The sequence below is a fragment of the Sylvia atricapilla genome, chromosome 1 (assembly GCF_009819655.1).
Source record: "Sylvia atricapilla isolate bSylAtr1 chromosome 1, bSylAtr1.pri, whole genome shotgun sequence".
Lineage (NCBI taxonomy): Eukaryota > Metazoa > Chordata > Aves > Passeriformes > Sylviidae > Sylvia > Sylvia atricapilla.
Window position 1 is genome coordinate 56,409,758 of NC_089140.1, and position 13,906 is coordinate 56,423,663.

Below are 13,906 nucleotides of genomic sequence, written 5' to 3' on the forward strand. Positions count from 1 at the left end.
AACAGTCTTTAAATCAGATTTGTACTGCTGCATTTGGGAGTTGTGTGATGGTTGTATCTGCTTCTGATGAAAATCAGAAGAGCTCAGAGTTCAGAGCTGAATGTTATCATCCTACACAGCAGATCACTTTATATCACAACTGTTTCCAGTACCACCTGCATAGAGATGAATAAAAATATAAGTGATAACAAGGGACCTCACAGGTCTCTCTGCAACTGAAACCACCTCAAAGAAAGGGAGGATTGCTTCCAGCAACCTTTACTCATTTGACAAAAAGAAGTGAAAGATCCTGTCATGATTTAAGAATAAAATTCCCCAGTTTAATGTTCCCACTGAAACATCCTAGACCATGTGCTGCTCACTCATTTACTCCCAGATCTCTTGTGACTAGATGAAGAGGAGATTTGGAGGTGCAAAAGGGTAAAGATCATGGGTTGAGATAAAGAACACTTTACTAGAAACAGCAATGAAATAAGAAAACCATCAATAACAAGAGCAATACTAATAGTAGTGTGTCCTGGGTTACAATGTGGAGTGTAACCAAAGTATGTATTCCGCCACCATCTGTAATACCCTTCTGACGAGCTGTTAAGATGGATAGAACAGTGTTTCTTTATCATGACTCAACTGTGATAACTCTCTCTGGGGAAGTAGCAGTACCACCCACCCTGGGTGGGGGGAGGGGGGCACCATCTCCATCAAGGACTCCCTAGAATGACTTATGGAATTACATCATCCATTGTGAAATTCCCTCCCCTGTGGCAGGTACCAAACATTCCTGCCTGTATATTATCTGAGCTTGGGATACCACAACCACCACTGGATACCCAGAGGACAAGAATTCTCCACTACCACCACTGGACCTCCAGAGAAGGACCAGGTCTTTCCATAGGACCACCATTTTTGACAAGACCACATCTATCACTTCTATAGGATGTCAAGCACCATTCAGTTAGACTGCTACCACCACCCTGACCAACAGAGTGACTCTGACTGGTTTTGGTTTAGGCCAGTGTTTCTGTACTATTGCCTTCATTGCAACTTTCCTAGTAAATTGGAACTCCATCTTGAAATCCTTCATGAGGTATTAGTGTAGAGTTAATTCCTTCCCCTTGTTTACCTTCAAGCCAGCCTACAGAGTGTATAAAATGGGCAAAAAATTCACATGCAATTGCTCACCCTGCAGAACTGCAGACCTTTTTGCTATTCAACTGTATACCTTGCACATTCTAACAACACTGGAAAAACCCTAGACCTCTCCATGCCCTCCATTCATGTCTTGAGGTGGTATCCAAATCACCCCAGGGTCCTGGCTGTGTCCCTCCTGGCTGCTGAAAAAATTAGCTCTGTCCTGGCCAGAACCAGAACAAATCTGTATATTCTTGCTAGATCCTGCTACTTCTGTTCAGCAGTGCTCAAAGCAATTGAAAGGCTAGAACAAGTACTGATTTTTGAATGTTACTTTCTAGAGATTAAAAATCAATTACAATAACTCTATTTCAATTATAATAGCCGTTAAACTATGTTCAGGGAGTCTAAGGTTGTCTGGCTTAGTAAGATGGCCTCTCTCTTGCCAGTGATATTTTCCCAAGGAAAAATGCTAAGTTGAAGACTACAACAAGTATGTAGAAGACCTATAGAAGAGGAATCATGTAGAGTTCTCCAAGGCATAAAAAATACATTCAGGATAACAAGGTCCTCTTCTCAGAGGTGTCACCAGCAGTGAGATCCTTTTCTCAGAGGTGTCGCCAACAGTGAGTTAAACCAATTCTCTCAAAGCAATGTGGTGCCATCAGAAGAAGTATGTATGTTCTCAAAAAGCTGCCTCAAAGCCTGAGCTTTGAGGGATGTGGGGTTTGGATTTTGAATTTTGCAGCAAGGTTCAAAAGATCAGATGTTATCTGGAACAATTAATATATCAACACAATGGCTTGAGAGGCTACCCAGAATAGAGGCTAGACATTAAAGGAATAAAATAGGTATTTATTAAAAAGGTCTTCAAAGAATACAGCTTGGCAGTACAAGAGCCTGGCTGAGGCTACCCCCAAGATGGACAATGGATCAAATGCTTTCACACTTTTATAAATTTTGGTCCATTTACATTTTGGGGTTAATCATTCAATTTCAGCTTCAGATTATGAAGTCCCATCATCCCAGATTGCTCTCCTCAATTCACTGTTGTATATAGATTTTGGGCCTGAAGGTGTAATGGTTTCCTTGGTTCTCAGGCTGGAAAAGGATTGTTTTGTCCATCTGAAGTGTGAAGACAACTTGCTAACACTTCATATGAAGTTCAGAGTTATATATGAATGTAGTATATAATCTGGAAAATATGAAAGCTAAAACTTAATGCAGCAGCATAGAGGTTTGGGATCACACAATCTCTGATACTCCTGTGCTCTGTTGAGGGTAAGGGAAGAAGAGGCAGAGACAGAAATAATAGAAAAGGCCTTTCTTGTGTTAAATGCTATTTCTTGGTCTAAACCAGTCTCTCCTTTTTTAAGGATTTGGTTGTCCTCCTAGACACCTAAGACATTTTATTATTTTTCCCCCTATGATTTAAACAACAGCTTATGTTTTTTTAAGAACAGAAGAACAGGTTCTATAGGCTTCACTGGGCCATCTGCCTTAAGTATCCAGTGCTTGGATATCCTTTTCCATTAGGATGAGTCAGCCTGCTGAAATAGAACCAAAAGTATGACACACCTATGCAACAAAATGACATAAATGTGGAATGACTTTTAGGAATGTTCTCACTTAAAACTGTACAACCTTCTAAAGGCCTTGAGATACTGCTAGACTCAAGGACTGCAGAAAGGGAATCCTTGCAACACAGCTGGGTAGCATAACCAGACACAAACCATTTCAAAAAGCTAATAATCTTCCCTTTTTTTGCTGCCCATCCAGTTTCTGTACAGGTTAAGGTGACATCACCGCATCCTGAGTTTCCATTAAATATCCATTGCTGGATATATATTTTATATCCATTAGGTATTATATAAGTGTGTCAGATACATCAAGGAGGACCGCAGTAAAGTGAAGCAGACAAGGTATTACCAAGAGCTGCAAAAGTAAATTGTTTTTTCAGCAGGACTCCTGTCGGGAAAACAGGCAACACAAAATGTTCTTAGAGTGGAAAAAAATACAGGAAAGTTTGAAGACTCATCGTTTCACAACTTTGCTCTTTTCTCTCTTCTTTTTCTGGGACTACAGGACTTCCCCTCCAGACTTATTCAGTACATAAAATACATTAAAATTCAGCAACTTCCTCTTAATCCCACTTCCAGATACCTTATGTAAGGAACAGGAAAAAAGAGGAAGGCCTTTACATGCTTCATGTGAATAAGAGGGGGAAAACGCAGGCTGTGGCATCATAAAACAAGTGGAGACAACACAAAGAGTTAAAGAAGATGTATGTCTCCTTTGTACCAGGTCACCTGCAGGAGATAATAGTGCTGCAAAGAGGGATATATCTACTATGAATCTATTATTCATCACATTTTATGAAGGGAGTATTTATATTTGGAGACTTTTTATTAACCAATGACAAATTTTAACCTAAATGTGAGGTGGTATCAACACAAGAATAATTGTAAAACATTTTTAAGTTAAGGCTCCCAAATTTTAACTGCAGATTTAGCAAGTCTTCCCTTTGTCTGTCTCTTGGCCTTTCCCTTTTCTTTAATATATACTTAACACTAAAAGTCACTGTGTTATACATGAAGAAAAACAGTGTTATGTTGGCCCTACAGCAAATATGAAACAGCTGTTCACTTTTTAATATTGAAACCAGAGAAAGGCACATGGAAAACCCTGTGCTCTCTATAGCACAGGAAATATACTTTTTTTTTTCCTTGTACTTTTGAAGACATTGGTCGTTCAACTACAGTTAGACTTTACAATGTATATAAAGGATAATAAATAGAATTTGCATTCTTGGTACTCATTCAATTAAAAGAAATACCAATTGAATTCTGTGAATATTGCAATGGTGCCAAACCATCAGAGGAGCTGGTGAGTAGGAAGACTGAAGGTGTGATAATTGAAAAAAAATTGCTAGTTGATAAGTCACAGGAGCTAATGTGTTAAGCGCAGCATGTGGGGAAGCTGGGACATTTCCAGCCGCTGCAAAAACTGTACGCATGTGATCCCCAGCACCACTAGCTGGGACAAGATGTATCACAAGATACTATGTCACAGTGAGCCAGATGGAGGCGATTACTTGCCTGATTGATTACCTCTTGGGCTACCAAGAGCTCTTCCAGCAAGCTAATGAGTTTCTATTGACACTGGAGTGCCTGGGAGCAATGTGACTACTTGGGTCAGCACTGTACAGGAATTGCTGTCTTTTAGGTGCATGGCCACCCACCAGATTGAGAGGCAAGTAAGCAAGGAACAAGAGGGAGTGAGTGACTACAACACACACACAAATAACACTGACTTCCCATGCCTCCCTGATAGGAGCTACTGTTAATGAATTTTCAGGCACACGCTGAGTTAATGGGGTGAGCAACACTGAAACACCCTTTAGATATACTCAGTACTTTACAAAGGGTAATTGAAAAAAAAGAAGGAGCAGCAGGGGTGGAACGGGGAGAACAAGGAGAGGAGAGGGTAGAGGGGGAGAACAGCTTTTTCAGGTGCTGAATGCAAAACCTATGCAACAGCTGAGTTTACATGCAAGCCTTCACCACATCAGGGCAAAGGTATAGTGAGTGTAGTCAAGAATTTCTTCCCTGCATGTAGCATCTAGCCCCATACCATGCCCAGTCAGCTTTCTTAACTGTGAGCTTTAGTATATTAACAGCCAATAATAACAATAACTGTAACTCCTGCTGCGAGCTACCTCTGCCCATCATGCATTTGCTGGGTCCTAATACAGGACAGTGAATAAAGCTTCATTACAGAACAATGGAGTTAGCTGCCAGAGCCTACAGATTTGAATAAACAACAAATAAGCAACATCTGCTCCAGCATATGTGTATGGTAAAAAAAACCCTCACAAAATAAAAGAATTTGTAAATGCCAAAAGCAACACTAAACTGCCAGTGATACTGTAGAGTGAATTTTTAATTGCACATGCATACTGGCAGGCTGTGAGTATTAGTCTCACATATGTGTGGTTGCTGCCAACCTGGGAGTATAGATGAATTTAATTAAATAAGGATTATCCCTTCTCCCCAGTATAATTACTTATTTATAACAATTATAAAATTGCCTAATAAAAAAATTGTCTTATTTTAAAAAACAGAGCGAGTAAACACTCTGACTTTCCTGTAAGTAATTTAGGGGTGTTTGAAGGTTTGAGTGTCTTTTAAAATTAAGTCTCGGTATTCTGCCAAGAAAGAGGGGAGAAAAGGCATATCATAAAGTCTACTGCAGTTAAACAGCCAGACTCTACATTATGGAGAAATATAAAGAAGACACACTGTAGTCAGGGAATTAGCTTTCATGGGGAACCTAGAAAATTAAGCAATTGGACTAAAATTGAGGCCAGGCTACAAAGCCAAGGAATAATACCACTGGGACAAGTACTTCTAAGAGTATTCTCTATTATGCTTTATCTAGGCAAAGCAGTCTGTTCCTGTCTATCTCTATTTCTTCTCATGTTGGACACTTCACACTTTCACTCAGGTAAGCTGTCACTTCAGCAGTGTCATGTCAGGCTCTCACACCTTCATCATTACTCACACCCTTTCCAAGAGAGCCCACAGCCAAATGAAAGTGAATACCTCATGGTATCAGGTATTGCATGAGACTTGAAAAATAAGCAGCCTATGCCCTAGGGGATTTGGAGGCCAAATAGAAATTCAGGCATATGCTTGCAGGAGCTGAGATTTTCTTCGTGTAAGCTCCTTATGGATTCTATTTCCCACTTGTTCCTATTTTAAGGACCCTTCTTATGAGTCTGAGCCATATCTTGCTGAATTTAATAGGAACTTTATTAAAAGCTAGGTATTATTCCCTAACAATACCACATTCACAACTGAAATTTTTTAGACTACTTCCATGATACCCAGCAAGTAGTAGTCACAGAAAGACTGGGATATGCCATCTAATAGCAGTGAGAATCAGACAAAGAATATGAAAAAAGCCTGTTTAAAAAGCTGGAAATCTCTAAGTTTAGGCAAAACATCAAATACACTAAAACAACAGAGAAAAGAGAGAGAAAAATTATGGTGTTTAAAAAAATGTCTAAATAGTAATATGGTTCTACAAAGGCATAAATCTTACATAAGTTCAGTTTACTTGTACAATTTTGGTTGATCACTTGACTGGATGACAGTCTTACCTGAATTGAAAATAAATAATTGCAGTCTGTTTTTTCTGTCATGAAATTGCCTAAATGTGTGCTTATTCATACATCTTGAAAGAGTATTTGGGATATACTGTTATTTTTTTGCCCCTTTTCTTCTGATATGCTACCTGTTGAATCCTTAAACTAAATAGCACAGTCATCTTATAGAGATGGACAAAGAATGCAAAAAGCATTTGTGTGTGTATTGCTACATTTTGAATATGTTTTACCCATTGGGCTATGTCCACATTCTCATTTTTTAAATTTATCACTGCAGGTTTATCCAAATGGTGTTTTTCATTCCACCAGTCTGGGGGAATTTCTATTATTTCTGCAGATACTTCTATGAGCAAGACTACTGGTATAGGTACACATCTTTGTTGATAAACATCAAGATATTCATCAGAAAATAAAAACAAAGCAACCACATGTAACTCATGTGAAAAATCTGAATGACAACGACTGGCCATTAAGCCCCAAAGATTGATGAAACTACATGTTGACAAAGTAGACACATACAAAAAGCAAAAGATATGGCAAGAGCAACTGAATGCCGTAGGTATGCAAATCTGTATACAGATAAGCATCACACCACCAAAACCAACTCCTCAGGAAAACAGCAAATATGTTTACAGATAATTTGAAAATACAACTAAGCACTTCAGAGCTGAATAATTAATTATTCTATCCCATCACCTTTCCTGAGCTCTAGCATTAATCAAGAAAACCCCACACATTTGATAAAAACATTAGCCCCACTGCAGTCAGTCACTGCAGTCAGGGCACTGTCTTCAGCAGGCTCATGATTTCACTCCTGCTAACAAAGTTGCCACTGTAGCCAATGGCACCTGTGCATGCCCAGCACCAGTGGATACCCAAAGTTTTTTAGATTCTCTTGTGGGATTGTTTTTCCCAGTGATTTTTTTTTCCCATTTGTTACCTGAAAAAGATGGCTTTACAAAGAAAGGGCAGTTGAAGCTGGAGCAGGGTGGGGCATGGGGAATAAATGATGGGCAATTAAAATACAAAAGAACAGTCCAATGACCCTTGCATTCCATTGGAAAGCTTCCAGGGAGAGAGGTCCTGGCTTGGACACTGGCTTGATGAGGGGAGAAGTGGTGTGGTTTTGGCAGTTTCTTAGCTGGGAATGGTTCAGTCTTTGCCTGGCTTGGAGGGAAGACAGTTGTGGTCATAATTTTACCAAAGAGGAAATTGCTTGACAGGCAGAAAAAGGCTCTTACCAGGCTTTTCTGGCTTTTCTTGTTGTTGTTGTTGCTGCTGTTGTTGTCATTTGTCTGTCTTGTTTCTCATATATATATGTGTGTGTGTGTGTGTATGTATTCCAGTATAGAACTGGTAAAGAACTCCTTTTTCTGATATCTTTGCCTGAAAGCCCCATAATTTCAAAGTTATAGTAATTTGGAGGCAGGGGATCTTTTTTTTTTAATTATTCCAGGAAGGTTCCGACATTTCTTGGCAGACACCTGTCTTTTAAACTAGGACAGATCCCTGTGCAGGAACTTGAGTGGCTTTATTATTTGTGCAGGCTCCACAAAATGAATATAATGTAGCCCACCTTTGTCCCTTGCTAGTTACTAGCTCTTTCACATTAAATTTATATCACATTTAAAAACCCCTAAAATCTACCAGTCCTTCTCTAAATGCTGAAGAGTCTCTAGAAAATAATGGCTTTCCTGTTTCAGAGACTGAACAGCCATTTCCCCAATACCACCATCCCTGACAGCAAACACTTCTCAAGATCTGAACTCAGATTACTCCAAATGATAGTATAGCATCTGGTCCAACAGTATTGCCTTTGATCATTTCATAGGCTCCTCAAATAATGTATTTTCTAACACATGATTCACTACTGTGTCAGCTCATGTGGTGATAGTCTATGTGATACAGTAGATACAGATCATGGGAGTAGAGGCCATGCTGCCACCAGAGAGTTAGGTTGAATGGTCCTGTTTGAGTACAGTCTTCAGTCTCCTATACTTACGTCATAAGGATCTGAGGGTTGGTGTATAAAGCATCATCTGAGTCTGACAAATAATTCACCGAGCAGAAGCACAGCTTTAGCATTGCTTGGAAGCGTAGAGAGGTCTGATATTTTACAGCCCCAAGATTTAGGTTATATTGTGAAAAACGAAGTTCAGTTTCTTAGAAAAATTTATTGTTGGAGTCCAGGACGTCCCCTTGGATGACCTGGGACCCAAGGAAGGGAATTTGAGCCCTGGACAGGGAGTGTGGAGCCAGTCCATGGTGTCTCAGAGACCTTGGCACAGAGGCCAGGAAAACACCAGGTTTGATTTTAGTCCATGGGAGAGGCTTCTGACACAGAGAAAGGAATTGCAAACCATCGGGATATGAAAACAGTAGTTTAACACAGTAGAAGATACAAAATTCAGTAGTTTTAAGGTTCATAGAATAGAGGTAAATGGGGGACAAAATGGTGGAATTTGGGTGGTACCTCATGTACTTCTTTGTCTTCCATCTTTTGGGGTGGTGATGGCACAAAGTAGTCAGAGTTGATTGGGTCGAAGTAGAAATGACATTTTTAGTGTGGGCACTGGGCATTGGTACAAAATAGTAAATAACCGACCCTTAGTTATCTGTAAAAATGTAAGGGGACATCCCATCGGTGGGAAGTCACCTTATGTCCCAGCTGCTGTCCAGACCTCAGCTGTGAGCAGAGAAAATTCTGAGATATCCAGTATTAAACATCACGAGAAACCTGAAAACAAACCTTGAAGACTCCGCTTTTTTATACCAACACGACTCGGGGCTTTTAGAGGGCCAAGGACTATAAACAATCTATATCTCAGGTGAGGAAACCCTCCCCAAGAATTTATAAGTTCAACAAAAAAATATTAGACAATTAGGAGACAGAAATAAAATAAAAGATTATATGGCTGGGTGACTTGGCATTCAGCCAAGAGCGTGCCCACTACCAAAAAGGCTCACTTCTTAAAAATATCAGCCTGTTCAATATTCATAAAATCACATGTATGATTCAAACATTCCTTCTGAGTGTGAACTTCTTTGTTCAGTTTTAACTCCCCCCCAACCATTTTATCTTGTAGACCCATCTCTAAGCGGCTCCATTCTGTTTTGGTAGCATCTCTCCTGGAATTTTTGGCTGTTTTTATCTGGATAAGATACTGATAACAGAGGTCCCCTGAAGCTTTGGTCAGTAGTCTTCATCTGCATAAGTCAGGAATGCAAGGGATTTTCTTCATCCTTCTGGTTTAGGTGGTTTAGATGCCACAAAAACAGTACCTTACTTTACTGTCTTGTTATAGCCTAAGAAATATATGCACTCATCACACTACTTATTTCTAAGTTTCATTAATAGCAGAAGTAAAAAAATACAGCAAAACCTACGCATACTACACATATAGCATTTAATATTTGCAAAAAGCCAACTTTATAATATGCATTTGTAACAATATCATCTAGACTATCATGTCTAGAATGATGCATTCAAATGTCAGAGATGATGGGAGCAGAGAGGGAAAATGTACTGTTCAGTTCAACTTTAAAAGCAGCTACATGGCAAGAGTTTAAAAATAAAAATAGCCAAAATATTTATTACACTCAGCTGAAGAGGTGTCAGGAGCATTTCCACATAGAATTTGATCCTCAAAATTTGAATCAGAAAAGAGAAGAGGAAGAATTCTTACTGATAGTAATGATTTTTAATGTTGGGGAAGTTAGGAGCAAAAGCAAAAAACAAACAAAAATTCTGGATTTTTGAGGTGAAAACATAGCATCTTTCAGATGGTTCTCTTTCTTGTAGTCTTCTCTTTAAAATAGTCTCAGAACATTTCCAAGCCTTGGTCAAAGTAATCAATTCATAAAGATTATAATACACTTATAATCTTGTTTAAACAACCCCAGAGAAATGTCTCTAGGAAAAAGAAATTATTTAGCAGAAGAAATCCAAGAAAATATTTTTGCCAAAGAGTATATGTAAGGTCAGAATTTTTTTTATTCTAGACACATTTGACTTTTTCATAATATCAGTGAGTATATCATGTCATGGTGCTGCATAAACTCTTCCAGAGAAATAATTTCAGAGAGGAGGGGATCTATTAAATGCAAGCAACGCACATTAACATTGATGTTCGGTGTGTTCTCCATGCAATCTATAGCTTAAAGGGCCTCTAATTCTCATTTTCGAAGGCTAGAATAAGAGAAAAGGATCACTCTATATGTACCTGTTTTTCTGTTCCCCACACATCTGCTAGTGGCCATTGCCAGATTAAAAATGTAGGTGGCCTCACAGTTTCAAACAGTAAATGGTCCTTAATTTAATTCTGTAGTAGAGAATACTCAGGAGTTAAACAATATATACCATATCTAATTTGAGAATACAGCATTTACCATATTGTCTTAGACATCAAACTGGGGAGTTTATCATCACCTGTGTTTACTGCTCTGTCAGTGCCCTCACTTTCATGTGAACTACTAGTAATGGAGCTGCAAGTTCAGCACACTAAGTGCTTTAGAAAGACATAGAGGTTGCTCCAGGACTATAAATTTTCAGTGCCACCGATCTGTAAAAGACATCCTTATTTCCCACCAAAGTTGATAATTTGATCTGTCTTCCAGCTCTTGAATCAGTTCTACTGAGAAAAGCTGCACCAACCTAATCACAGAAAAATACACTTTTGGAAGGACTTGGAAATATAAATATCTTTTCCTCAAGAAGAACACTACCACCTAAGCCTAAACTTTCCCAATGCTTTATTTGGGTTATAGTATGCTCAGTTTACAGAGTGATAGATTTTTTCCAAACACTGCTGTTTTAAATGAATAGCCAATTTAATAATCAAAGAGAATTTATTAAAGGACCAAAATATAGGTTTTTGGAAAAGCCACATGCGAAACACTGCCAAGCCCAGGGTCGACACCGGGTGAACAATGAATCGGACCCTATCATCCCAATTCCCCTGTGGTTCATGAGTTCTGTCGTCGCACGGTACCATTTTTATACAATTTCCCGACTGAACAGGGGTTTTCTTGCTCTTTTGTTGCTTTTGCTCCTTTAGCATATTCATGTTTTTCTCCTTTCTCACTGCTGGTCTGTCAAAAAGTTTTCCAGGAAGGGATGAATACTTGATTCTCTTTATGGGAATTCGATTTGGAAATACACATCTTTGGCTGAATATTACCTTATCATAGATACTTATCGGATGCATATCACAGAGGCATTGTCAGACCCATCTCCAGAGGTAGCCTATCTTGCTTGGTGACTCCCTCCTTTCTGGTTCAAATTGCTTTCTTCCTCTGTTACTGGATTTGGTTTCTCAATCACTGAAATCTTTAATTCTCTAGCACAAATTATTTTATAATATATACAATAACACTGCTATAAAGTAAGGCTAATTTTGCCATGAAGCCTTCTGAAAAAAACACACAAGGACATGAGTTTGGGGGAAAACAAGAAAGATAAGAAAAAAGGATCAGGCTTGATTAATGACTGGATCTATAAAAATATTCTTAACCATATGTATCCATGTCCCTGCAACTTCCTTCTATAAAAAAAACCCCAACACCTAGCACTGCATAAAACCATTTATCTTACACTGTCATACTGGTTGAATGAATCCTATCTCAGTAACTTCAGTGGTAACTTCTTTGACAATATCCTAACACAAAGGATTTTTAAATCTAAAATTATTAAACCCCCAATGAATAGTGTGAATTCTACTTATTTTCCCCATAATGCTGCTGCATGGTGTTTGTTGAAAATATTTACCCTAGCTTCCATCCTGAAAAAGGGATGGAAAAGGGAATCCAAATTTATACTGTGAATAGAATAGAGATAAAGTACAAAATCTACATTACCTCTCAGATTTCAAATGATTCTGGCAGCTTGCAAGTTAGGTCAGCCACTTTTGTGAGCCTATGAACCACCAGAAGTGGAGACTCTTTTCTTGGCCTCTTTATAGCACCTTGCATGCAGGAGAACGGCAGTGGGGGGAGGGGTGGGGCTGTTCTGCAGCTGGGTGCAATGAAGCCCATTCTTTAATGGCATTGGTAGGCACTGGGATGCAGGATATGCTAAGGCACTTTTGTTTCCAGGAACTTGTTGGGTGTCAGACAGCCAGCCCAATTTAATACAATGAAATGTGTGCCTGGACTGTTCCACCCCCCAGCAACATCTGCACAAGAACAAGGTTGCTTTTTCCTGGAGAACATGGGCAAGTTGGCTTCTCTGAGTGCTAGTGAGCCCTGTTTCAGTAGCTGATGTGGGTTTGGCTTTTCTAGCGAATTTTCTCCCATTTGTTACCTGAAAAGGGGTAACAAGGAAAGGGCAGTTTATACGCAGGAGGGAATGAATGGTGAGCAATTAAGATACAGAAGACATGGCTGAGTGCCTTGGCGTACCATTGGAATGATTCCGGGGAGGGGGTGAAGTGGGGTGTTTTGAGGAGTTTCTTAGCTGGGAGATCATCAGTCTTTTGCCCAGCTGGGAGCAGAGACAGTTACGTGGTTTCTTCCTTCACTTTGGACCTCTCCTGTGCAGTGATTTTTAACACTGTCATGGAGCTCTGCCTGCTGCCACCTTGCATGCCCATTGCTTGTAAGAGGAAAAAAGAGTTCCAGCTGCTCCACTGACACAAACTTTGCCAGCTGCCAGTGCCGAAAGAGAGAGGTGCAGTCTGTGTAGGTGCTGGGAGAGTTGACTCTTCTTCTCTCTCCCTCAACTGAGCTGTCATCACCACCAGGGGCATCCCACTCTTGCATCAGTGTCCTCAGAAGCCGTGAGGGAGGCACTACAGTCTCTCTGCCTCAACACAAACCAACAGCTGGTTGTTGTAATTATGCCACAGGTGAAATTGCTTAATGGATGGGAAAAGGCTATTGAATTTTCTTTGACTTGTTGCTGTTGTTATTGTTGTTTGTTTTGTCTTGTTATATATATAGTCTAATAAAGAATTTTTATTATTTTTCCTATATTTTTTGCCTGGAAGCCTCATAATTTCAAAATTACAATAATTTGGAGGGAGGGCATCATCTTTCCATTCCAGGAAGATTCCTGCCTTCCTTAGCAGACATCTGTCTTTTAAACCAAGACAGTAGCATTGGTTGCTGAGGCCCTTTACAAGACCTGACTTATTATTTTCTACTTCAATTGTGTGATCACAGGTCCGAGTTTTTCAGCATCCGGCAGACAAGTGTCACCCCCGCCAGTGTCCTATGCTTTGATCTGTTGGATATTGACACGGGTCAGCGAAGACAGGGCACCAACTACACGATCAAGTACTTCCAGCTGTGAGAAATATTCATAAGTTTGGCAGAATGGGAGTCAACAGGATTATTTAAATTCAGAATTTTAAATAATCAGGTCCAATGATTATTCAAACTTGTCATTACCAAGACACAAAGTAATTACTTCATTTAAAAATGGCTACATTTTTCCATTTGCTTCCAAAGGACCAGTTCAGATTACTTAGAGACATCAGTGTATAGTTCTTTATATTAGAAAGGCAATGTTGAATTCATTGGATCAAATGAAGGTAAATACTGCTCTCTGTGAAAAAAGGCTACAGAGTCCAGCCTGAAATTTTCTGGCTTGGCCAGATTTGGATGCCA